The sequence below is a fragment of the Macrotis lagotis genome, chromosome 1 (genome assembly GCF_037893015.1).
Source record: "Macrotis lagotis isolate mMagLag1 chromosome 1, bilby.v1.9.chrom.fasta, whole genome shotgun sequence".
Classification (NCBI taxonomy): Eukaryota; Metazoa; Chordata; class Mammalia; order Peramelemorphia; family Peramelidae; genus Macrotis; species Macrotis lagotis.
This window is the reverse complement of record NC_133658.1, coordinates 753,813,691-753,841,675: the sequence shown is the minus strand read 5'-3', so window position 1 is coordinate 753,841,675 and position 27,985 is coordinate 753,813,691.

The window sequence follows — 27,985 nt, the reverse complement described above, 5'->3', positions numbered from 1 at the left end:
ATAAGGCTTAAATGAAGATATAGGAGAAAGGAAAGAAACTTTAGTAGAGGCAGGATATGCTCCCAAACTTACCTATCTCTGGATGGGTGGTCTTGTGCCAATTTCAGATGGTTCTAGGCATGATGAGAGGGTATAAGGCAGTTTGACTTTGTTTTAAACAGAAAGAATTGAAAACAAGAATTTGAAGTTTGATTTCTACTGAACAGAAAAATCAGTATGTATTTAGCTTTAATTGATGTGGGAGAAAAATGGGTCACATGCTTAAGATCATATTCAATCTAACCTTTAGGCATAATTCTACAGAAAGTTTTGTTTTGTAAGTTAAAAATAGGAAAAGCTAAGGTAATGTAAATTGCTCAATATTGTTAAATTAGATAAACAATTTTATCATCTATGACTATTAATAAGGGCAACTTCTCTTGTACTCTAAGTATTTGAGACTAGAAAAATAGCTTTCTGAAGTATTGTAATTTAATAAAGTATCAATCCACATGGGTTCTGAAACAAAAACACCTTATTTAATCCTTGTGCTAGTGTTCTGATAGAAATCCTTGCACAAAATGGGGTGTAATTTGCCAGGGTTTTTTGAACTAAAAATATATTTGTATAAATTAGCCTGCTTCAGCTGAGAATAAGTTCATATATGAGTTAATTTGGAGATTTATTGTGGGATTATTTCTAGTGACATAGTTAAAAATAAAAATATTTTTAGTAAAACTTTAAATATCTGCTAAAAATTTGTTATAATAAGAGTACTTTAATTAGGTATATTTCCCTCTGGCTTAGGAAAAACTAAGGCTCCTTCCTGTTTTAAACCCCTTTGACCAAGGAACAGTACTTGGAAACTTTGTGATAAAAGTCTGTAAAGTTTCTTTTTCTGAAATTTTCATCTGTGAGCTAATTTAGTACAATTATTTAATACTGATTACAATAATGACACACCTATTTTATTCATAATTTAATTTATTTTAATTTTTCCAATAAATAATAATGTAATTTTCAACATTCATCCTTTTGTAAGATTTGAAGTTTCACATTTTTCTACCACTCTCCCTCCTCACCCCTCCCTATGGAGGCAAGCAATCTGATAAAGGTTGTTGATGTAAAATCATGTTTAACATATTTCCATACTGATCATATTGTAAAAAGAGAAATTAGAACTAAGGGAAAAACATAAGAAATAAGAAATTTTAAAAGTGAGCATGGTATGCTTTGCTTTGCATCAGACTCCATAGCTTTTTTTTCTCTCTGCAGATTGCACTTCACTGAAATTCTGAGCGGAGTTGCATCTAGAACAGTTGATTATCTCACAATGTTGATATTCGTGTATAAAATGTTCTCCTGGTTCTGTTCACATCATTTAGCATCAGTTCATGCAAGTCTTCCCAGGCTTTCCAAAAGTTCAACCATTCATGATTGCTTATAGAAGAATAACACTTTTTAACATCTATATATACTACAACTTGCTCAGTCTTCCCCCAATTGATGGACATTCCTTAATTTCCATTTCTTTGCCACACAGAAAAAAAATATTTTTTTCCTCTTTTATGATTTCTTTGGGATATAGTCCTTGTAGTGATATTGCTGTATCAAAGGGTATGCAAAGTTTTATTGTCCTTAGCCGAGAGTTCCAAATTCCTCTCCAGAATGGTTGGATCAGTTCACAGCTCCACTAAAACTGCATTAGTGTTCTGTTTTCCCACATTTTCTCGAACATAGATTATTTTCCTTCTTCGTCATTTTAATCAATCTGACAGGTATAAGGTAGTACCTCAGAGCTTTTTAAATTTTCATTTCTTTAATAAATAATTATTTGCAGGATTTTTTTAATCTGACTACATCTGAAAGCTGTCATTTCATATCCATTGATCATTTGCAAATATAGACTAATTTATATTTTTATAAATCTGGCTCACTTCTCTATATTTTACAGAAATAAATCCTTTATCAGAAACACTAGTTGTGAAAATTGGTTTCCAGTTTTCACCATTCTTTTTTTTAAAAAAAAGATTTATTTTTCCAACTACATGCAAAGATAATTTTCTTTTTTTAATTAATTTTTCATCCATATGCATACATGCATATATTTTTAAGTTACAAAATTTCCTTCCACCCTCCCTTCCCACCCCCATTCCCCTCAATGGTGAACAGTCAGGTTAGCACTGTAAATACATTTTTTTACTTTTTTCAAGGCAATGGGGTTAAGTGGCTTGCCCAAGGCCACACAGCTAGGTAATTATTAAGTGTCTGAGGCTGGATTTGAACCCCTTTGACTCCAGGGGCTGGTGCTCTATCCGCTGCACCACCTAGCTGCCTAAATATATATTTTTGATAAACATGTTTACAGCTCTGTCATTTTCCATAAGAGGATTAGGATTAAGGGAAAGTGATACATAAGAAATATTTTTTTAAAGTGTTCATCAGACTCTGAAGGGTTTTATGTTTTGTTTTTCTTCCTCTGGATGGGGTTAGCATTGTCCATTAGCTGTTCTAACACAGTTGTCCTAGCTCTCTGCACTGCTGAGAGGAGCTGCTTCCATTAAGGTTGATCATCTCACAATGTTGTTGTTAATGTGTACATTGTTCTATTTGTTCTGCTCCCTTTGCCCAGCATCAGATCCTGAATCTCATTCTATGCTTCTCTGGAGTCTAACAATTTATGGATTCTTGTAGAAAAATAATATTCCATAGTATTCATGCACCATAACTTGTTTAGCTATTCCCCAATTGATGGTCACAAAGATAATTTTCAAAATTAAACTACACAAATTTTGTCTATCACAAATCTTTACAAATGTCTTCGAACATTATACTGTTGAGGAGAACTAACTCTATCCTAGTTGATTTTCATATATTACTGTTATTGAGTTATTTTTCTTGTGCTGCTCACTTCAGTTCATGTTCACTTCAGCTCAGTTCATGCAAGACTTTCCAGACTTTCATGAAGTCTATCCATTCATGATTTCTTTTTTTAAAAATTAAATTTATTTATTTATTTTCCAACAGCATGTGAAAATAATTTTCAACAATCATTTTCTAAAAACATTTTAGTTGCAGATTTTTTCCCTCCTTCCTTTTCCTCCTGCTTCCCCTTGAAATAAAGTAATCTAATATAGGTTAAACAGTACCCGAACACATACATATGCCACAATTTTTTCAGCCAAATTACAGGGAATTCATCTATTTTTTTTCAAAATTGCAATTAAGTGTTCTTTTAATGTTTGGTAAAATTCTCTTTTGAATTCATCTGGTCCTGAAGATTTTTTCTTAAAGAGTTCATTCATGACTTATTCAACTTTTTGTTCTAAAATGGGATTGTTTAAGTATGTAATTTCCTCTTCTGTTAATCTGGAGAATTTATATTTTTATAAATATTCATCCATTCATTTAGATTGTCAGATTTATTGGTATATAGTTGAGCTAAAGAGCTCCAAATTATTACTTTAATTATTTGAATTGAAGGGTAAATTTACTCTTTTCTTGTTTTGATACAGATAATTTTAGTTTTCTTCTTTCTTTACTCAAAATAATTGAAGGATTATCTATTTTTTTACATAAAGCCATTTGTTAATTTCATTTATTTATTCAGTAGTTTTCTATTTTCAATAGTTTTAATTTGTGAATTTCATTAATTTCTTCTGTAATTTTCAAAATCTCTAATTTGCTTTTTAATTGGGGATTTTTCATTTGCTTTTTCTAGCTTTTTTACTTGGATGCTTAATTCTTTTGTCTTATCTCTCTCTTTTAAGTAAGCATTTAATAATTGCTTTTGTTGAATTACACAAGTTTGTATTGCACAATGTTGTCTCAATATTGTTGTTGTCTCAGACAAAGATCAATTATTTCTATATTTTGCTGTTTTATCCACGCATTCTTTAAAATTAGCTTGTTTAGTTTCCAATTACTTTTTAATCTACCATTCCATAAACCTTTATTACATGTGATTTTTATTGTATCATGATTTCAAAATGATATATCTAATATTTCTAGCTTTCTGCTTCTGATTATAAGGGTGTTATGCCCTAATGCATGATCAGGTTTTGTGTAGCTGTCATGTATCACTGAGGAAAGTTTATTCCTGTCATTCAATTTTCTCAGAGGTTTGGCATTTCTAAATTTTCTAAAATTCTATTCACATTTTTAACTTCCTTCTAGTTTATTTTGTGGTTAGATTTACAATTTCTGAGGGAGGGATATTGAAGTTCCCCATAAAATTTTGCTATCTAAATCTTCCCGAAACTCCTTTAGCATCTTCCCTAAAAATTTGGATGCTATATAAAATGTTTATCCTTCATTTTCAAAGAAGATTACAAAATCAAGGAGGTGATGCTATGAAAAGTACATGAAAAGGATTTGAGTGAGGGGATGTCACCAGCCTCATTTTCTACTCTAGAGCATCTGGGTCCAGGTACTAGATATGAATCTGGATGACTGGAGATGATCCTAAGTGGGAGGCAATCAGGGTTACGTGATTTGCCCAAGGTCAAACAGCTGGTTAGAGTCAAGTGTCTGTGGCCAGATTTGAACTCTCATGCTCCTGAATCCAAGAGCAGTACTCTATCCACTGCATCACCTAGCTTCCCCTGCTATATGGCTGATGGCTGGTGTGTGCATACAAGTATATATATATATGTGTGTGTGTGTGTGTGTGTGTGTGTGTGTGTGTGTGTGTGTATACACATATATATATTTAACAGGAATTTATGGAATAGGAGGGGTAATGGAAGAAGGCACTGATAGAAGGGAGGGAAAGAAAGAAGGGATAAGTATACATATATATACATATTTAAATTGATATTACATCATTGTCTATGGTTGTTATTCCTTTTAATGAAATCTATCTTTGCTTATGCGTTGTCTGCAATTAGGATTTTTATCCTTGCTTTTTTTTTTTCACTTTAGCTGAAGAATAATATATTCTGCTCTAGTCTTTTATACTTTTATCTGTGTGTATCTTTCTACTTCAAATGTATTTCTTGTAAATAGCATTTAGAAAAATTCTGGTTTTTAAACCAGTCTGCTATCTATTTCCATTTTATGATAGAATTCATCCCATTCATATTCATAGTTATAATTACAAACTCTTTATTACCCTCCACCATGTATTTTTATTTTATCTTTCACCCTATCCATTCTTAGTAGTGCTTTGCTTCTGAACACTACAGTACAATGCTTTTTTTAATATCTCAAATTTTAAAAAAATTATCCCATCAATATCAAGTTAGTCATATACCTTCTGTCTAAGTATACTACCTCTCATAAAGATACAATTCTCAAGAATTATCAGTATCAGCTTCTGATATAAGGACATAACCAGTTTATTTGGTTGATTAACTTTCTTTTCCCTTCTTTATATTATTATGTATATGTTGAATCTCATTTATGAAGATCAAATTTTCTGTTCTGCTCTGATTTTTTTTCATCTGGAAAATTTTAAAGTCAACTATTTCTTTAAACATGCATTTTTCCCCTGAAAGAGTTTGTTCAATTTTGCTGGTTTACAGATTCTTGGTTGCAGTTTAAGTTCCTTTGCCCTCCAGAATTTTATATTGCAGGGCCTTTGCTCCTTTAATGTTGATGATGCCAAGACCTGTATAATCCTGACTGTGGTTCCGTGGCACTTGAATTGCTTTTTTCTGAATGCCTACAGGATTTTTTACTTGATCTTATCATTCTGGAATCTGGCTACAATATTCCTGGGCATGTCCATTTTGGGAAACCTTTCAGGATGTGGTCAATGGATTCATCTTTATTTTGGTTTATTTATTTTATATTATTTCAATAATCTTGTTCTCAGAGTAAACATAAAACCTCCTCCTCCCAAAAATGAGAAACTTCAAGAATAGTGAAAGAGAAAAAAGTGTACTTCAGTCTTTGTTCAGATTCCAACAGTTCTACCTCTGGGATGAGTTGCCTTCTTTTTTATAAGTCCACCAGAGAAGTTACTTCAATATTTTCCCACAGTAGCTATTACTTGCTGTATTTCCTTCCACTTTACTCCTTCCCCCTCTCATTTATTCTATTCTCTCTCTTCTTTTTTCCTGTCCCTTTTCAGAAGGAAGTGTGTTGTATCTGAGTACACAGGATCTTCCTTCTCTTCTATCACCTACCTCACCCTTCACTACCCCCTTCTTCCTTATCCCTTCCCTTTCCTCTCATTTTCTCTAATGTAAGATATATTTCTACACTCTATTATATGTGTATATATTATTTCCTCTCTGAGCCATTTCTGATGAAAATGAAGGCTCACTCATTCCCCCTCGCCTTCCCCTGTTCCACTCTATTGTAAAAAAACTTTTTCTTGATTCTTATGTGAAATATCTTAACCCCATCTTCTTCTTCTTCTCCTTTCTCTTCCTCCCAGTACTTTATCACCCATTAACTCCATATTTTTTACTATATTAAACCACTATATTTAGCTCCTTCCCGTGCCTTGTCTATATTTGCTTCTCCTAACTGCTCTTATAAATGAGAAAGGTTATATGAGTTACAAGTATCTTCCCTTGCAATAATACAAACAGTTCAACATCATTAAGTTCCTCATAATTAGTCCTTCTTGTTCACCCCCTCTATGCTTCATCTGAATCCTGTACTTGGAGATTAAACATTTTGTTGAGCTCTGGTTGTTTAGGGTTAGTTTGAAAGTCCCTGATACATTGAAAGTCCATTGACCCCTGAAAGAGGATGCTCAGTTTTGCTGGGTAGTTGATTAGGCCTTAATGTAGATGCTGTCAGATGCCGGGTAATGCTGACAATAGAGACATAGCAATTGAATTGCTTGTTTCTGGTAGTTTTTAGTATTTTGTCTTTGACTTGGGATCTTTGGAATTTAACTATAATATTCTGGATGTTTTTCTTTTGGGATCTCTTTCAGAAGGAGATTGGTGAGTTCCCTCAATTTCTAATCTCTTCTAGGATTTCAAAGTGATTTTACTGTATTATTTCTTCAAAAATGAAGTCTAGGCTCTTTTTCTGGACTTGACTTTCAGGTAGCCCAATAATTTTTAAATTATCTCCTCTGGATCTGTTTTTTATGTCAGTTATTTTTCCAATGAGATATTTCACATTTTCTTCTAATTTTTTTTGGTATAGTTTTATTTCTTCCAGATTTCTCACAAAGTTATCAGCTTCTTTTAGTTCCACTCTACATTTGAAGGAGTTATTTTCTTCAGAGAACTTATTTTTTTAGGTTTTTGCAAGGTAAATGGAGTTTAGTGGCTTGCCCAAGGCCACACAGCTAGGTAATTATTAAGTGTCTGAGACGAGATTTGAACCCAGGTATTCCAAGGCCGGTGCTTTATCCACTGAGCCACCTAGCTGCCCCCCCCCAGAGAACTTTTTTATCTCCTTTTTCAGCTGGCAAATTCTGCTTTTTAAGGCATTCTTCTCCTCATTTGTCTTTTGTGTTTCTTTTTTCCATTTGATCTATACTGTTTTTTTTTACATATTTTATTCAGCGTTTTTGAATTTCTTTCACCAAGTTGCTGATGTGGTTTTCATGATTTATGTGCATCACTCTCATTTCTCCTCCAAATTTTTCCCCTCTACCTTTCCTAATTGCTTTTAAAAGTATTTTTTGAGCTCATCCATAGTCTGAGGCCATTTTCTATTTCTCTTGGAGATTTTGTCATCTTCTGAGTATGAATTTTACTTCTCCATGGGACCAAAGTCATATTCTTCTTTTTTCTGTTGTTTACTCATTTCCTCAGCGTATGACTGATTTGCCCCATTTCCAAGGTTTCGGAGTTTTTTTTTTTTGGGGGGGGGGGGAGGGACAATCCACCGGGACCTTAATTCCTCCAAGGTCTTATGAGAGGACTTGACTGCTCTTTTGCCTGTGCTTTGGTATGGTATGAGCCCTGTGGATTACTGCAGGAGCTCCCCTCTACCTAGGAGTTGTGAAGAGGGTCTCTGCTTTGCTATGATGGTATAGGGGCCCAGACTGCAACCTGGATCTGAGTGGGCAAACAGCTGAGTCGTGCCCCAGGGAGAGCAGAGAGACCTTAGCAGTCCCCCCAACCCTCTTACCATCTGTGGGATGCACTCTGGAAGTATTGGGTGGGTTCCCTGATTCCCACCACAGATTCGCATTACAGAATTGCTTTGAGACCACTGCTTCACTCCACACTCACTCTGGTGTGGGAGAATTCTCTCACCACCCTTTCAGGCTGACCCCTGTGATCCCTGGACCAAGAGCTCTGTAAACTGCCCTCATGCCGCAGACCCAGGTTGCCCAGGAACCCAGGTACCTAGTCTGGCTGCACTGTGTTGTCTGTGCTGTGGCTCTTTCCAAACCCCCATTCTGATGAAACAGACCTTTCTTGAGGAACCTCTAAGTAATCTTAGACTGGGAAAATGCATCACTAAGTCTTTCTGTGGGTTCTACCACCCTAATTTTGACTAAAGTCATAATTTGATGGCTTCTGGAGATTTTTGGGAAATGAGTTTCTGGGAATTCCTGCCTTCAAGCTGTCATCTTGGCTCTACCCCCTTGATGGATTCTTTCAATGTCTATTTTATCCTCTAATTCTAGGATATTGGGGCAGTTTCCCCTTGATGATTTCTTGAAAGATGTTGTCCAGATCATTTTACTGGTCATAGCTGTTAGGTAGTTCAATAATACCTCTCCAGGACATATTTGACAAGTCAGTTGTTCTGTTTTCCCAATAAAGTATTTTGCATTTTCTTTTATTTTTCCATTTTTTAAAAATATTTTGCTTGAATAATTCTTGATGTCTCAGAATTATTGGATTCTACTCGCCCAAGTCTATTTTTTCAAGGAATTATTGTCTTCTGTTAATTATTGCATCTCCTTTTTCATTTGGTCAATTCTATTTTTAAAATTTTATTTAATTATTTATTTTTCAATTTAAAAATTTTTTTCCCTGTCTCACTTTTGCAACCCACCCCCACATTGTTTCCATGCTATACATTGATCTAAGTTGAATGTATTGAGAAAAAATATCTTTAAGGGAAAAAATGAAATAAGAAACAGTAAAATCACATACTAAGATTGTGTTTTTTTAAATTAAGGGTAATACACTTTGTTCTTTGTTCAAATGCCAAAATTCTTTTTCTGGATATAGATGGTATTCACCATCAAAGATACTCTAAAATTGTCCCTGATTGTTGCAGTGATGGAATGAATAAGTCTATTAAGATTGATCATTACCCCCATGTTGTTCTTATGGTGTACAATGTTCTTCTGGTTCTCCTTATCTTGCTGAGCATCATTTCATGAACATCATTCCTGGCTTCTTTGAATTCCCATCCCTCATAGATTCTAATAGGACAATAGTGTTCCATAATGTACATATACCACAATTTGTTCACTCATTCCCCAATTGATGGACATTCATTCAATTTTGAATTCTTTTCTACCACGAACAGGGCTGCTATGAATATTTCTGTATAAGGGATGTTTCTACCCTTTTTCATAATCTCTTCAGGGTATAGACCCAGTAGTGGTATTGCTGGGTCAAAGGATATGCACATCTTTTTGTTGCCCTTCGGGCAGAATCCCAAATTGCTCTCCAGAAAGTTTGAATGAGTTCACAGCTCCATCAACAATGCATCTGTGTCCTAGATTTCCCACATCCCTTGCAACACTGATCACTGTCCTTTCAGGTCATATTGGCCAGTCTGAGAGGTTTGAGGTGGTATCTCAGAGATGCTTTAATTTACATTTCTCTAATAAGTAATGATTTAGAGCAATTTTTCATATGACTATGGATCACTTTGATTTCCTCATTTGTAAATTGCTCCACATATTCTTTGAACATTAATCAATTGGGGAATAGCTTGCTTTTTATTTATAAATTTCACTCAGTTCTCCATATATTTTAGAAATGAGTCCTTTGTCAGAAATACTAGTTGTAAAAATTGTTTCACAATTTACTACATTTCTTTTGATTTTAGTTACTGTGATTTTGTCTGTTCAAAAACTTTTTAATTTAATATAATCAAAATTATCTAATTTGTTTTAATGATGTTCTCCATTTCTTTTTTTGATCATAAACTGCTTCCCTTTCCATGGATCTGACATGTAAACTACTCTTTGATCTACTACTTTGCTTTTAATATTGTCTTTTTTTTGCAAGACAAATGGGGTTAAGTGGCTTTCCCAAGGCCACACAGAAAGGTAATTATTAAGTGTCTAAGACTGTATTTGAACCTAGGTACTCCTGAATCCAGGGCCAGTGCTTTATCCACTGTGCCACCTAGCCACCCCTATAATATTGGTTTTTGTATCTAAATCTTGTATACATTTTGATCTTATATAAGTACAGGATGGATGTGAGGTGTTGCTCTAATCCAAGTTTCTGCCATAATAACTTCCAATTTTCCCAACAGATGTTATTGGAGTTTTTATCCCCAAAGATGGAATCTTTGAGTTTATCAAACAGCAGATTACTATAATCATTTCCTGCTATTGCACCTAGTCTATTCCACTGATCCACCATTCTATTTCTTAGCCAATACCAGACAGTTTTGATGACTGATGCTTTATATCTAGTAGAGCTAAGTCACCTTCTTTTGCACTTTTTCCCATTAAATCTCTGGAAATTCTTGACTTTGTATTTCTCTGTATGAATTTAGTTACAATTTTTTCTAACTAATTGAAGATTTTTTGGAATTTTGATTAGTAGCACACTAAATAAGTAGTTTAATTTAGTATAATTGTCATTTTTATTATATTAGCTTGGTCTATCCATGAGCAGTTGATATTTACCCAGTTACTTAAATCTGATTTTACTTGTATGACAAGTGTTTTGTAATTCTTTTCATAAAGTTTCTGATTCTGTGTTGGCAGGTAGACTCCCATGTCTGAGGTTACTTTGAATGGTTTTTCTTTCTATCTCTTTCTGCTGTATCTTCTTAGTCATATATAGAAATATTTAGGATTTATGAGTGTATATTTTATATCCTGTGACTTTCCTAAAGTTGCTAATTGTTTTTAGTAGTTTTTTAGATGATATTTTGGCATTCTCTAGGTATGCCATCATGTCATCTGCAAAGAATGAGTGTATTGTCTCTTCCTTTCCAATTCTAATTCTTCCAATTTCTTTTTCTTCTTGCTAAGGCTAGCATTTCCAATATAATATTGAACAGTAGTGGTAATAATGGGCATCCTTGTCCACCCCCCCAAATCTTATTGGTAATGCCTCTAGCTTGTCCCTATTTCATATAATATTTTCTGATGATTTCTTATGGATACTGCTTTTTATTCTAAGGAACAAACTATTCATCCTTATGCTCTCTAGTGTTTTTAATAGGCATGGGTGCTGCGTTTTGTCAAAGGCTTTTTCAGCATCTATTGATATAATCATAATTTCTGATAGGTTTGTTATTGATATAATTAATTATACTAACAGTTTTTTCTAATTTTAAACCAACCATGCAGTCCTGGGTTAAATCCTGCTTGGTCATAGGGTATTATCCTAGTGATAACTAGCTGTAATAGTTTTGCTAAGATTTCATTTATTTTTGAATCTATATTCATTAGGGAAATGGACCTATAATTTTCTGTACTCTGTTCTGACTCTTCCTGGTTTGGGTATCAGCATCATATTGGTGTCAAAAAAAGAGTTAGGCAGAGTTCTGTCTTCACCTATTTTTCCAAAGGGTTTATACAGAATGGAAACCAATTGTTCCTTAAATGTTTGATAGCATTCATTTGTGAACCCATCAGGCACTGGAAGTGTTTTATTTTTTTTGTTTGTTTTTAAAGGGTTTTTGCAAGGAAAATGGGGTTAAGTGGCTTGCCCAAGGTCATACAGCTAGGTAACTATTAAGTGTCTGAGACCAGATTTGAACCCAGGTACTCCTGACTCCAAGGCTGGTGCTTTATCCACTACACCACCTAACTGCCCCTGGAAGTGTTTCCTTAGGGAGTTCAATAATGCCTTGTTGAATTTCTTTTTCTGAGATAGGTTATTTAAGTTTTGAATTTCCCCTTCATTTAAACTGGGCAACTTATATTTTTGTAAATATTCATCAATTTCACTAATATTATCAAATTTATTGGCATACAGTTGGGCAAAATAATTTCAAATTATTACTTTAATGTCCTCATTGGTGGTGAGTTCACCGTTTTAATTTATGATACTAGCAATTTGGTATTCTTCTTTCTTTTTTAAATCAAATTAACTGGAGGCTTATCCATTTTATTTTTTTCATAAAACCAACTCTTGGTTATATTTATTAGTTCGATAGTTTTTTTTGCTTTTGATTTTATTAATTTCTCCTTTAATTTTTAGAATTTCTAATTTGATATTTATTTGGGGACTTTTAATTTGTTCTTTCTCTGAATTTTTTAGTTGCATGTTTAGTTCATTGAATTCTTCTTTGTCTATTTTATTCCTGTAAGCATTTGAAGATATAATATATACACTGACAACTGCCTTGACTCTATCCCATAGGTTTTTTTTTTTAGGTTTGTGCAAGGCAAATGGGGTTAAGTGGCTTGCCCAAGGCCACACAGCTAGGTAATTATTAAGTGTCTGAGGCCGGATTTGAACTCAGGTACTCCTGACTCCAGGACCAGTGCTCTATCCACTGTACAACCTAGCCTCCCTATCCCACAGGTTTTGCTATATTATTTCATTATTGTCATTATGTAAGATGAAATCATTAATTCTTTCTATAATTTGTTGTTTAATTCATTCATTCTTTAAAATGAGGTTTTTTAGTTTCCAATTAGTTTTAGGTCTATTGTTCCCGGGCTCATTATTGCATGTTATTTTTATGGTATTATGCTGTGAAAAGGAGCTATTCACTATTTCTACCCTTCTCCATTTGATTATTAGATGTTTATGCCATAGTACATGGTCAGCTTTTGTGTAAGTGCCATGTACTTCAGAAAGAAAAGTATATTCTATCCCCATCTTTCTCCAAAGGTCTATCATATCTAGGTTTTCTAACAATCCATTTACTTCTCTAACATCATTCTTTTTTTATTTTATGGTTAGATTTCTCTAAATCTGAAAGCAGGAAGTTGAGGTCTTCTACCAGTAGAGTTTTGCTGTCTATGTCATCCTGAAACTCATTCAACTTCTCCTCGAAGAATTTGGATGCTTTAGCATTTGGTGTATACATATTTATTATTGGAATTGCTTCATTGTCTATGGTACCTTTTAGGAGGATGTAGTTTCATTTTTTTATCTTTTTTTATTGAGATGCATTTTTGCAGCTGATTTGTCTGAGATAAGGATTGCTACCCCTGTTTTTTTCACTTCAGCTGAAGCAAAATATATTTTGCTCCCACCTTTTCCCTTAACTCTATATTTATCTCTCTGCTTCAAATTAATTTCCTGTAAGCAGCATATTGTAGGATTCTGGGGTTTTTTTTAGGTTTTTGCTAGGCAATGGGGTTAAATGGCTTGCCCAAGGCCACACAGCTAGGTAATTATTAAGTGTCTGAGGCCAGATTTGAGCTCAGATACTCCTGATTCCAGGGCCAGTGGTCTATCCACTGCGCCACTTAACTCCCCCTGATCAATACTATTTTTTCAGGAGGTTTCCATTTGTCCAATTGAGGTTTTGAGAAAATTATTTTCTTTTTTCATTCATCCAGTTCTATTTTCCAAGGATTTGCTTTCTTGTTTCAAGGTGTTAGTTTTCTCTTGGATTTCTTTTCCCAAATTTTCTGATTGCTTTTTAAAATCCTTCCTAATTTCTTCCAGGAAGTCTTTATGGACTAGAAACCAAAACATATTCTCCTCAGAAGTTCTAGATCTCTCTGAATTAAGGTCTTTGGGTTCTATGTTGTTTTCCATGGACCCCCCATTTACTGGCCTTTCTTCATTTTCCTAAGATCTTGTGTTGGGGGAAGAATTGGTTAACAGAGGTTTGGTATTGAAATCCCTAATGGTTTTGCTCACTGCATTTAGTAACTCCAAGTGGGTCAGGCAGTGGGCAGTGCTGGTTGTTTTCTTTGGAGTGTCTGTGACCTTGATTTGAGGCCCTCTCCCTAGGCCTGGTGTGGATGGGTAGCACTGCTGTATACTTTTATCATTGAACAATATGGGCTGGGTCCTGGGGCAAGGAAATTATTCTCCCTATTCAACTGAGGTAGCTAGGAGTAGGAAGGCTGTTACTGTGTTTGTTCTTGGATAAGGACTCCACCAAAATAAAAGTATGGAGTGTGTGGTCCTCCTCACTAGCTGAGTCTAGCAGAATAATGTCCAGCCATGCTCTGCAACTCTCTTCACCAAAATCTGCCTTCCACCCTTGCTGGAGTGCCCCAGTTAACTGCTCGCACAGACAAAGCCTTTATTCCCTAGTTGGCTCTCGGACCATGGCTCCCTGTGGCTGATCTTAGGTTAGTCGGGTTCTCACCCTAGCCCTGCTAGCTCTCTGCAATTTGCTCCCAGCTCATCCACGATCCCCAAAGACAGACCTTGTTCATAAATGTTCTTCTCCTAGCTTCTTTTTCTGGGTTTTTGTTGATCAAATTTCTGTTAAGAGGTTTGTTTCATATTTTATATGATGGAAGACCAGAAGACCTTAGCACAGTGCTTGCCTTCTCTTGGCCAGAAGTAGGTCACTTCTATGTTTAAAGGAACTAATATATGTTTTTCCATAGGCCCAATTGTATATTTGAGGTAATTATTTTATTTTTGCATTTGTATATTTTTTAAGGAATTATTTTTTCCATGCAACTTTTAGACTTCCTTTTGCAAGATTTTTTATTTTTGTTGCATTTCTTTTCTTAATTTTGCTACCTAATTTTAGAAATCACTTTTGCACTCTTCCAATCCAAATTCCATTGTGGGTCATACATGTAGTACTTTTTCTTCTATCCTCTTCTGAAATGGTGTTTTACCAGTTCTTTACTTCAAAGTAACTTTCTTTTTTTATTAAAGATTTTATTGAGTCTTTCAATTTTTCCCCTTACTTCCCTCCCCCACCCCTGCAGAAAGCAATTTGTCAGTCTTTCCTTTGTTTCCATGTTGTACACTGATCCAAATTGAGTGTGATGAGAGAGAAATTATATCCTTAAGGAAGAAAGAAAAAGTATAAAAGATAACAAGATCAGACAATAACGTATCTGTTTTTTTCTACATTAAAGGGAATAGTCCTTGAACTTTGTTGAAACTCAAAGTTCTTTCTCTGCATACAGATGGTATTCTCCATTGCAGACAGCCAAAAATTGTCCCTGAATGTTACACTGATGGAATGAGCAAGTCCATCAAGGTTGATCATTACACCAATGTTGCTGTTACGGGGTACAGTGTTTTTCTGGTTCTGCTCATATCACTCAGCATCAGTTCATGCAAATCCCTCCAAGCTTTGCTTAATTCACATTCCTCCTGGTTTCTAATAAAACAATAGTGTTCCATGACAAACATATACCAGAGTTTGATTAGCCATTTCCCAATTGAAGGGTATTTATGTGATTTCTAATTCTTTGCCACCACAAACAGGGCTTCTATGAATATTTTTGTACAAGTGAACTTTTTACCCTTTTCCATCATCTCTACACAGTATAGACCCAGTAGTGATATTGCTGGATCAAAGGGTATGCTCATTTTTGTTACCCTTTAAGCATAGTTCCAATTTCTCTCCATAAAGGGTGGATGAGTTCACAGCTCCATCAACAGTTTAATACTGTGCCAGATTTCCCACAACCTTTTCAACAATAATCATTAACCTTTCTGGTAATATTGACCAGTCTGAGAGGTGTGAGGTGGTATCTCAGAGAAGCTTTGATTTGCATTTCTCTAATAATTAATGATTTAGAGCAACTTTTCATATGGCTATGGATTGCTTTGATCTCATCTGTAAATTGCTTTTGCATATCCTTTGACCATTTGTCAATTGGGGAATGGCTTTTTTAAAATATGACTCAGCTCTTTGTATATTTTAGAAATGAGTCTTTTTTGTTGCAATCATTAGTTGTAAAGATTGTTTCCCAATTTCCTACATTTCTTTTGATCTTGGTTACAGACTTTTTTTCTGTGCAAAAGCTTTTTAATTTAATGTAACTGAAATCATCTAGTTTGTTGTTGGTGATGTTCTCCATCTCTTCCTTACTCATAAATTTCTCCCCTTTCCATAGATCTGACAGGTAAAGTAGTCCTTGATCTTCTAATTTGCTTATAGTATTGTTTTTTATGTCTAAATCCTGTATCCATTTGGATCTTATCTTGGTAAAGGGTGTGAGCTGTTGGTCTAATCTAAGTTACTTCCATAGTAACTTCCAATTTTCCCAGCAGTTTTTATCCCAATAGCTGGACTCTTTGGGTTTATCAAACAGAATATTACTATAATGATCTCCTGCTATTCCACCTAGGCTATTCCACTGGTCCACCACTCTATTTCTTAACCAATACTAAACAGTTATGATGACTGATGCTTTATAATATAATTTTAGATCAGGTAGGGCTAAGCCCCCTTCTTTTGCACTTTTTTTCATTAAATCCCTGGAAATTTCTGACTGTTTATTTCTCCACATGAATTCACTTATAACTTTTTCTAACTCAATGAAGTAATTTTTTTGGAATTTTGCTTGGTAGGGCCGTAAAAGTTAGTTTAGTTTTGGTAGAATTGTCATTTGTATTATATTAGCTCTACCTATCCATGAGCAGTTGATATCTGCCCAGTTATTCAAATCTGATTTAATTTCTGTGAGAAGTGTTTTATAATTGTTTTCAAAAAGTTTCTGAGTCTGTCTTGGCACATAGACACCAAGGTATTTTATATTGTTTGAGGTTACTTTAAATGGGATTTCTCTTTCTAGCTCTTCCCGCTGTATCTTCCTAGGTCGATATATATATATATATATATAAAAGTTGAGGATTAATGAGGGTTTATTTTATATCCTGCAACTTTGCTAAAATTGCTAATTGTTTCCAGGAGTTTTTTGGATGATTTCTTGGGATTCTCTAGGTAGACCATCATGTCATCTGCAAAGAGTGAGAGTTTTGTCTCTTCCTTCCCAATTCTAATTCCTTCAATTTCTTTTTCTTCTCTAATTGCTAAAGCTAACATTTCTAATACTATATTGAATAGCAGTGGTGATAATGGGCATTCCTGTTTCACCCCTGATCTTATTGGGAATTATTCTAGCCTCTCCCCATAGAATATAATGCTTGTTGATGGTTTCAGATAGATACTGCTAATAATTGTAAGGAACAGTCCATTTATTCCTACAATCTCTAGTGTTTTTGATAGTAATGGATGCTGTATTTTGTCAAAAGATTTTTCAGCATCTATTGATATTACCATATAATTTCTGATATGTTTGTTGTTGATATAATTTATTATACGAACAATTTTCCTAATATTGAACCAACCCTGCATTCCTGGGATCAATCCTACTTGATCATAATTATTATCCCCGTGATGACTTGTTGTAATTGTTTTGCTAAGATTTTATTTAAGATTTTTCATCTATATTTATCAGGGATATATGTCTAAAATTTTTTTTCTCTGTTTTAAATCTACCTGTTTTAGGTATCAGCACCATATTGATTTCATAAAAAGTTAGACAGAGTTCCACCTTTCGCTATTTTTCCAAAGAGTTTATATAGAATTGGAACCAATTGTTCCTTAAATGTTTGGTAGAATTCACCTGTGAATGCATAAGGCCCTGGAAATTTTTTCTTAGGGAGTTCAATGTTGTCTTGTTGAATTTCTGTTTATTTTAGGGGTTTTTTTTGCAAGGCAAATGGGGTTAAGTGGCTTGCCCAAGGCCACACAGCTAGGTAATTATTGTCTGAGACCAGATTTGAACCCAGGTACTCCTGACTCCAGGGCCAGTGCCTTATCCACTACACCATCTACCTGCCCCTGAATTCCTTTTTCTGAGATAGGGTTGTTTAGGTATTTAATCTCCTCTTCATTTAACCTGGGCAACTTATATTTTTTTAAAATATTCATCCATTTAATTTAGATTATCAAATGTATTGGCATAGAGTTGGGCAAAATAATTTTCAATTATTACTTTAATTTCCTCCGCATTCGTGGTGATTTCACTTTTTTCATTTATGATATTAGCAATTTGGTTTTCTTCTTTCTTTTTCTTAATCAAATTGGCCAGAATTTTATCAATTTTATTTTTTTCATAAAACCAACTTTTGGTTTTATTTATTCATTCAATAGTTTTTTGCTTTTGATTTTATTGAATTCTCCTTTAATTTTTTGAATTTCTAATTTGGTATTTAATTGGGGATTTTTAATTTGTTCTTTCTCTAATTTTTTTAGTTGGTAGAATAAGGGGTTTCAGTTATTTGGGTTGGAGCATTCCTAGCCAGTTGTGCTGAACCAGGACCCCAATGGGCCTTCACAATGGCTGCTAACTTCCATTGGCTCTCTCTCCACTCTTACCCCTCTGGTTTCAGATCCCTTCCCTGGGCCTTACTCCCTGTTCCTGATTACCCACCCCCTCCACTGAAAACAGACTTTGCTAGAAATGCTCCACTCTATGCTTTTGTGGGTTCGCTCATTACAGAAATATTTTAAATGTTTGGTTAACCTTGTTTTTTTGAAGAAAGACCAGGAGAACTTAAAGAACGTTCCAGTCTTCCATCCTTATTCAATCAATTTTAATTAATGTGATTTTGGATCCAGTATGTTTTTGAAATTTTCCTTGTTGTTTGTATTGTTTTGAAGCAGATTTTGTGAAAAGTCTTGCTCTGATAATATATTTATTTCTGGGCCTCTAGGATAGTTATAGGAGACTATAAAAAAATAGGATGAGGGATTCCTGGATAAACAGATCAAGCTATCAATTGGATGGATGAATAATTCTAGAGTTTCCTTAAATTCCATCGGATAAAACCAATCCCCATGCTTTGTTAAGGTCTTTTCAGCATAACTGATACTATGGTGAATGAGAGTCTGGGACTCTAAATTTATTTTGGAAACTTCATTTCTAGGTTTATGGTTTTAAAATGTGAATAGTATAGTAATCCTATGTTGACAAAAACCTAATTTTCCATGCAAGGAAATCTGCAAATGTCTTTAACTAGTTTGAAATCACCTTATAAATAATGGGTTTCTTTGAAGTTTCACAAATTTTTTTTTGGTTTTGTTGTATGAATTGGCAAATTTATGTAAGTTAGGTTGAACAGTTCTTTTTAGAATTTGGATGCTATCAGAATACTAACTGAATGAAACTCATAATCTGTGGAAAAATAATTTTAATATTAACTATGTTTTTTATTAGCTTTGCTAATCCTATTTTATAAGAATTTTGCAATGATCATTTGGAGGTCTAGAGTTTTCCAACTTTATCCAGATTATGTCTACAACTCTTTGGTTAAGACTAATGGAAATGTAAAACTAAGAACTGGTTTTATGAAAAAAAATAAATATAATAGATTATTCTTTGGTAAATATGATTTTTAAAAATGAGGAAAACCAGATTTACCAGTATCAAAAATAAAAAGAGTGAATTCATGACCAATGAGGAACAATTTATATCAACCAATAACTATTTAATTATCACTCATGGAAGTGTAATTGATTTGAAATTGTTGTCATAATGTTAAAACCTAAAATTGGTAATTGTTTAATGCCTTGGTCTTTACTTCAAGGCAAACTTAAACAAAGAAAAATATTCAGTTTTAGTAAAGGCTCTTATATATATATTTGAACTGGTAAACTTTTATTGCTTATTGTATTCCATGATAGGAAAAATAGCTACTTCTAAGCTTTGATGAAATTTGCCATTTGAAATAAAAGCCTTTGAGACTATCTGAATTTATTTTGAAGTTTGGATTCAGTTATTGTTCTCTGATAAATCATTAAATCAGCAATCTACCCTTCCAGAGAAATGTCCTAAACCTCTAGAGGAAATGTGATTCTGACCTATTAAAGATGAGGTTCTATGTGTGGGAAAAACCAAATGAAAGGTCATGGTATGAACTTTGTGGCTCAGTTTCCTTTTTTTTAGTTTTTTGCAAGGCAATGGGGGTTAGGTGGCTTGCCCAAGGGCACACAGCTAGGTAAACTCAGTTTCCTTTTATGGTGCCTCTGAAAAGGAATATCTCCTTTACCTATTTCCAGGTATATCTATGAAGTAGACTTGTTACATAATGATTGGAGATCAACTTTGACTCTTACTTGAAGTCAAACACAAGCTAAGGTAGTTTTGATTCTATTGTGTAAATGTTAAGGCATCAAGGGCTAGTTTCATGTTGTTATATATATATATATATATATATATATATATATATATATATATATATATATATATATATATATATATGTATTCAAACTACTTTTTCTCTATTTGACAGATTCCCAGAATTAGAGAAAGTGGTCAGTCCCAGAAATGGGTGTATATACAATTATGTCTTACTATTAGTATATCCATACATACTGAAAAGACCTAGTTTGGGGAATTGCTATATGCTATATGCTAGATATACTTATTCAATTACTACTTGACCCTAATCTTTTTGGTCATGGAGTATCGTTTTATTCTTTATATTTCCATGCATTGCTGTTTTTCCCAGATCCCCATTACCATGTGGGCTTCCTGCCTTTTCTTCTTACTGGTCCCTGTACTCATCCCATTATTTTTGGTTCCTGTCCGATTAATCTTTATGTGACATTCGTTTCCTCCAGGTTAGAAGCAGTGTATTTTCAACTAGTGGCCCTATCTGGATATGAATCTCTGCTAGATCCTGGAAACCAACAGCCCTGAGATGCTACCTCAGTCAATTCTTGGAGGCATCTCCATTCCACCCCAAATGTAGCTTATTGTTCAGGGACAGTTCTATTCCCATTTTCAATAGGAAACAGCTTTAAATTTGGTCCAGAATTATTTGAAGTGGGAATGAAACAAAGGAAATATTAGACAGTAATATGTTATGCCAAGTATTATTTCCATTTGTTCTGGCCTTTCATATCCTGTGGGCATCTAATTTCCATCCTATTTTTCTTTAGATAATTTCTTCCCATTGTGGGTCACCTGTTTCATGCCAAGAGTTATCCCATTGAAGAGGACTTCTGAAGTATAAATATCTCAGCTTCTTTGAGATACAATCCCCCTAATATGGCAAGAATTGTCTCCTCAACCCTTTCTCCAAACTCACTTCAAGGGCTAACCCATGGAAAGAGAACACTGAGATGTAAATCCACTGAGATTATGGGAATTACATTAACCCCTCCCTCCCAAAATATATACCATGCACTACTCCCTTTTATAAACTCCATCCTTAACCTGATGGATGCTGCTGTTATTAGCTCAGTTCTGCTTGCAACCATTTCTTATTTCTCTTCTTTTTTGCTGTCCGCCCTCTTTGTGCTTCTTATTCTCTGATGATGTTGATGTTGCTTCTTCTCATGTTACTATATACTCAGGGGATCAGATGGAACTGATCCAATTGCCCTTACTGCTTTTATCCTCTCTCTCCCTTAGCTTCTGCTATTCACAGTAATATATAGTAAGTCTTTTTGTCCTTAAATACTTCTGAGTCAAAGTCAATCCTTTCATGAATTCATTCTCACATTCCCCAATCCATCCTTTTTTCCCTAAGTTACTAACCATAAATCAAATTCTCACTGAGTCATCTCTAACCTGATCAGTACAAAGAAGTCCAGAGACAGATTTGCAGTAAGTAAGATCGTGATTTATTAATTACTTTTGTGCAAAGTCCTAATTTGTTGTTGTGGAGTCAGATATTTTATCCATTATCATACTCGTCAGCTTCAGAACTTGCTAAATCTGTTACTCATCACATTTTGCTAAGGAAAAAATGTTCAAACACTTGATGTTTTCTCAAGACCTTGCTAGAACTTACATGAGTTTACTATACCGACAAATAAAAGGTGGGTACAAAAGTTCTACCTAAACATGAATTCATTCTAAAATTCATGGAAATTGAACATAGAAGTTTCTTTTGTCTTTTAATATAAGGTGGATTAAGGGCTGGGTGTGGCATTGGTGAAAGTGAAATCATTTTAGAATCACATGGTTACATGGTTATATTTAGTAGATGATATCTTCATTATAAGTCTCAGATTCATGGTTATATTCAGTAGATGATATCTTCATTATAAGTCAGAGAAAATTATTGGTAGAAGTGTATACTTCAAAAATTAAGTCATGACATTTCTGTGGGAAGGTAAAATTTGGCTTTATTGTGTTTAATTTCAGAAATAATAGAGGGTGAATAAAATTAGAATATTAGCTTGACATCTTTCTTTATAGTCATTAAAAATGGAAATTGTCAGGAAGTTTAGAAGTTCCCCATTTAGAAGTTCCCTATTCCAGGTCCTTTACCAGTGCCTTTTAATCTTCATTTTTTCCTTTTCCTTGTCTATTATAGATAATCAGTGTATCATCAATCACCCATTTAATCAGCCTTTTAAAAGTAAATGAAATTTATAAGAAAAATAATGGAAGAGTCCATCACCACAGTTCTGAATATAAACCTAACTGTGCAGATGAATTAAGCCTAACAATAGCCACAAACTTCATTTTAATTTAAATAGAAATGTGATCACCAGGTTTACTTCTAACCTATTCATTTCCCTTTGGCATCTAATTTATTTTTTTTTAGAATACACACTTTTACAGGGACTCAGAATGTTAGCCAGAGAGACAGGATCATACTATGACTGTTGGAAAGTGATAAGATAGCTTGGATGTAGGATAAAGTTAAGATAGCAGAGCAGAGGCAGCTACCAAGCTGAAACGCCTCAATGTTTTGCTTCAAACACCTCTGAATTGTTTTCAAATGCTCAAATAAAATTTTTCAGCATTGGATCCTACAAAAGGTCAGAGTGAGAAATTTTTTAAAGTCTAAGAAAACTTAGAAGGTCCACAAGAGAATTTTGTAACACTAGAGTGGTCCCAGGCTATGACATCAACATCATCTGTGCAAATTGGGGTGGCAGTACCAGTGGCAGCTTTAGCAGCAGTTTTGGAAAATAAGAGGGTAAGGGGGTTGGATGAGTGGTCTGAAAAAGATTGTAGGGAACCCATGCTGGAACTGGGTGAGCTGGAACTGATTAGCAACTCTTTTGCCCCACTGCAGTTCTATTACACTGTTCTAAGGCAGAGACAGGTGCATGAGCACTTGTTGCTGCAGAACAGCAGGGAACCTGATCTAAGTTGCAGGACCAAGAGGAATGAGAACACCTGTGGCTGAAGGGAAACCAACTAAAGACTAAAATGCTGACCAGGAGAATATTGACCACACCTCTCCCACAATCACACCTTGGAAGTCTTGAAACCTTGAAGATACACAGGACTAGCTCTAAAAAAAAAGCACATGAAAAAGTCTGAAGCTTGGCATAATGTCTTCCTACCCCAGGTAAGTAAAGCATAATTTAAATATGATATTCGAAGTCAAGAAATGGGCTGGAAAAAGAACAAACAATATAAAAGAATTTGATCCAAAAAAGCTACTCTGGTGGCAGGGAAGACTAAGACTAAAACTCAAAATTAAACCAAGTGAAAGCATCTGCAAAGTATCCAAGAAATATACTAATTGGATCCAAGTTCAACAGAAATTCTTAGAAGAATCAAAGAAAGAAGTAAGAATAGTAGAAAAAATGAGAAAAGAAAGAATATTTCTTTTTTTAGGTTTTTGCAAGGCAATAGGGTTAAGTGGCTTGCCCAAGGCCACACAGCTAGGAAATTATTAAGTGTCTGAGGCCAGATTTGAACTCAGGTATTCCTGACTCCAGGGCCAGTACTCTATCCACTGCACCACCTAGCTGCACCAAGAAAGAATATTTCCAGAAAATTATAAAAAAAGAGAATTAGCAGTTTAACAAAAAGATGCAAAAATTTTCCAGGAAAGAATTCATAAAAAAACAGAAATGGCTATGTGGAGAAAGAGGGACAAAAGTTTACTAAATAAAATAATACCTTTCAAAGTAGAATTGATAAATTGGAAGCTAACAACTACATAAGACATCAAGAAACTACAAAAAAGTAAAAATAATAAAAAAATAGATGAAATGTGGAATATCTCACTGGAAAAACAACTGACCTACAAAATAGATCAAACAGTGAAAAGTTAGGAATTATTAGACTATTGGAAAACTATATTAAAAAGAATGTTGCAATAGTATTTCAAAAAAATATAAAGGAAAACTGTCCTGATAGGGTAAAAGAGAAATTTAAAGAATCCACTGATCACTTCCCAAAAGAGATCTAAAACAAAACTTCCATGAATATTATAGCCAATTTCCAGAGTCCCCAGATAAAATAGAAATTATTGTGATCAGTCAAAAAGAAATAATTCAAATATAATAGAGCCATAGGTAGTGGCAACCAAGATTTAATTACTTCCACATTTGAAAAGTAGGGGATTTAAGATATAATATTCTAGCAAAGGAACTAAGGGTACAAGTAAGAATCAACTACACAACAGAGATGAGTATAATACTTTAGGGTAAAAATGGATATTTAAAGAATATTTAAAATATGTCTCTTTCAAGCATTACTGAATAAAAGAACAGAGCAGAAGAGAAACAAATTTATTTTACTTTTAATTTTTAGATTAAAACAAGCATTTATTTCACATAGTATAATAAAATAGATGTATGATTGCACATGAAATGACAAATCTTGCTATTCTTTTAAATATACAACAGTTATCATTTACATTGATTTTTCCCTTCCCTCTTTTCCTCCATCCCCAACCTACAAGAAAAACATTAAAAAGTAAAAGTGAACAAACAATTCTAAGGGACTCAGTAAAATTCAACTGTTTATTTTTCCATATGGGAAGCTGATGCATGTAACTCCTAAGAACTTTATCATTATTTGAGCAAAGAGAATGACTTTAAATAAACAAAAGGCTTGGGTTTGAATCAGTTATATTGGGATGATGTTCAATGAAAGAATGTAGGTGTGATAAAGATACATAGAAAGAGAAAAGAAAATGCAGAATATTAAAAATTTTTTCATATAAGAGATATGCAAAGAAAAGTTTTACAGTGGAGGAAAAATTGGGGTTGGGCAATATGTGAACTTCATTCTCATCAGAATTGGTTCAAATAGGGATGAAAACATTCTCACTCAGTTGTGTATACAGATCTATCTTATCCAATAGAAGAATAGGGCAGGAAAGGGAATAAGAAAAATGGGGAGTATAATAAAGGGAAGGGAAAATTAAGGGAGGTAATGAATCAAATCACACTTTTGAGGAGGGAGGGACAGGACATGAAAAGCGAAAGAATGGGATGGAGTAAAATATACAGTATTCATAATTATGGCTGTGAAAGGAATGAGCACACTCATAAAATGGAAGCAGATAGCAGAATAAATTAGAAACCAGGATTCAACAATAAACCATATAGAAGAGATAGATTGAAACACCAACAGAGTTAAAATAAAGGGTTGGAGCAGAATTTAATATGCTTCAGCTGAAGAAAGGGGAAAAAAGGCAGGGTTAGTAATGATCTCAGACAAATTAAAAAAAATAGAGTTAATTAAAAGAGTTAAGCAGGGGGTGGCTAGGCAGAGCAGTGGATAGAGCACGGGCCCTGGAGTCAGGAGTACCTGAGTTCAAATTCGGCCTCAAACACTGAATAATTACCTAGCTGTGTGGCCTTGGGCAAGCCACTTAACCCCATCTGTTTTGCAAAAACCTTACGAAAAAAGAGCTAAGCAGAAAAACTGCATTTTGCTAAAAGGTACATTAGACAATAGTGTAAAATTTCTGAGAAAGGCTGCATTTTTCAAATATATAGGAACCTGATTCAAATTTATAAAATTAAGATAAATGATTAAAAGTTTGGAATAGCCAGTTTCCAGAAGAAGAAATTAAAGCTATCTCTAGTGATTAGAAATATGCTCTAAATCATTACTGATTAGAGGAATGCAAATTAAATGAACTCTGAGGTAGCATTGGCATGATAGGAGCCAGGACAGAAGGGAAAATCCAGGAAAAGGCAATATTTCAAATGATAAAGTCAAAGAAAATAGAGGCAGAGCAAAGACTAGCAATCATCTCAGTAAATGGCAATTGCAATTTGGGAGAGATCAGTTTTAATGGAAATGATATCCAGTTTCTGGTACAAGTTGTATATTAAAGAAAAAATGATATTTGAGTTTGATGTTTACATTGGTCATTCAATTAAACAGTTCTAGTAAGAGTTTTGGATACAAATTTTCAAGAATTATTGGAGAGCTTTGGAAATGTATGAAATGTATGAAATAACAGGCATACATAAATATCATCCCGGAATGGAAAGCAGAAAGGAAAAATCAAATAGACAAAACTTTTATTCTTTTGAGTTTTTTAAAAAATAAAATTCCATTTTTAATATTTATTTTTGATTTGTTAATTATCTCCTTCCTCCTTACTTCTCCCCTACCCATTGAGAAGACAAGAAAGGCAATAAACATGCAAAATGTATTTCCACATTAGCCATGCAGTAGGGGAAAAACAAGAAAAATTAATAAAGTAAAATAAAATAAGTTTCAGTCTATATTCAGATTTTATTAGTTCTCTCTTTGGAAGTGGATTGTAGGTTTCTTCTTGAGACTTTTGGGGTAATCATGGGTCATTGTATTGATCAAGATGGCTAAGTCTTTCACTGTTGATTGCCATAGCAATAATGCTGTTATTGTGCACAGTGTCTCCTAGTTCCAAACTAACATTTCTATAAGTCTTAAGTCTTGACAGGTTTCTGGGACATTGTTCCCTTTATCACTTCTTTTTAAAATTTACAATTTTATTTTTCAGCAATTATATATAAAAACAATTTAAACAATTTAAAAGTTTTGAATTCCAAATTATCTGCTTCCTTTCTCTTCCCCCATTGAGAAAGAAAGCAGTTTGACATAGGTTATACATGTATAGTCATGAAAAACATATATTCATGTAAAATATGCTGTGAGAGAAAACAAACAACCAAAAAACTCCAAGAAAGAAAAGTTAAGAAAAAATACCTTTGATCTGCATTTTAACCCCCCTTTCCTCCCCCTCCCCGTTCTTCTTTGGATATGTAACAGCACCTGTCATCAAAAGTCCTTCAGAATTGCATTTCTTGAGAATGATTGTTATTCACAATAGATCACTGCATGACATTGTTGTTACTGTGTACAATGTTTTCCTGGTTCTCTTCATTTCACTTTGCATCAGTCCATGTCAGTTTTTCCGGGTTTTTCTGAGAACACCCTGCTTTTATTTCCATCACAATCACATAATACAACTTGTTCCTCCATTTCCTAGTTGATGGACATTCCCTATATTTTCAATTCTTTGTTCCCATTGAAAGAGTGTTGTACATATAGATCCTATTTCTTTTTTTTAAGTCTCTTTGGGGTACATACCTAGCGATATGGTTTTATCAAATGGTATGTATAATTTTATAGCCCTTTTTGGGAAATACACAAATTGCTCTCCATAATGGTTGAATCACTTCACAACTGAACAACGAATTTGTGTGTCTATTTTCTTCATCCCCTCTAATGTTTGTCATTATCCTTTTCTGTCAGCCAAAATGATAGATGTGTGGTGGTAGCTTAGAGATGTTTTAATTTGCATTCCTCTTAGTTCATAGAGCATCTTTTCATTTACTATAGATAACTTTGATTACTTTGTCTGAAACTAACCTGTTTATATCCTTTTACCATTTATCAATTGAAGAATGGCTCCAATTCCTGGGACTCAGTTTTCAATATATGTGGGAAATGAGGTTTTTATTAGAGAAAATTGCTGTAATTTTTTAACAGTAGTGATTACTAACTATGTAGTTCCTTCAATTATATTTTTCCCCAATTTACCCTACACTCTTCCTTTTCACCTTATTCATTCTCAAGTGTTTTGATTTTGAATTTCACCTCTTCCAATTCACCCTCCCTTTTACAGCCCTGTCCCCTTATTTTCCTATCCCCTTCTCCTTTTGTATGGCAAGATAGATTTCTACACCCAAGTGAATATGTCTGTTGTTCCCCCATAAGTCAATTGTGATGAGATTAAATTTTACATGCTTTCCCCGCTCCACTTCCCAATCTTTCCCTCCCCTGTTAAAACTCTTTTGGATCTCTCTTACACTATTC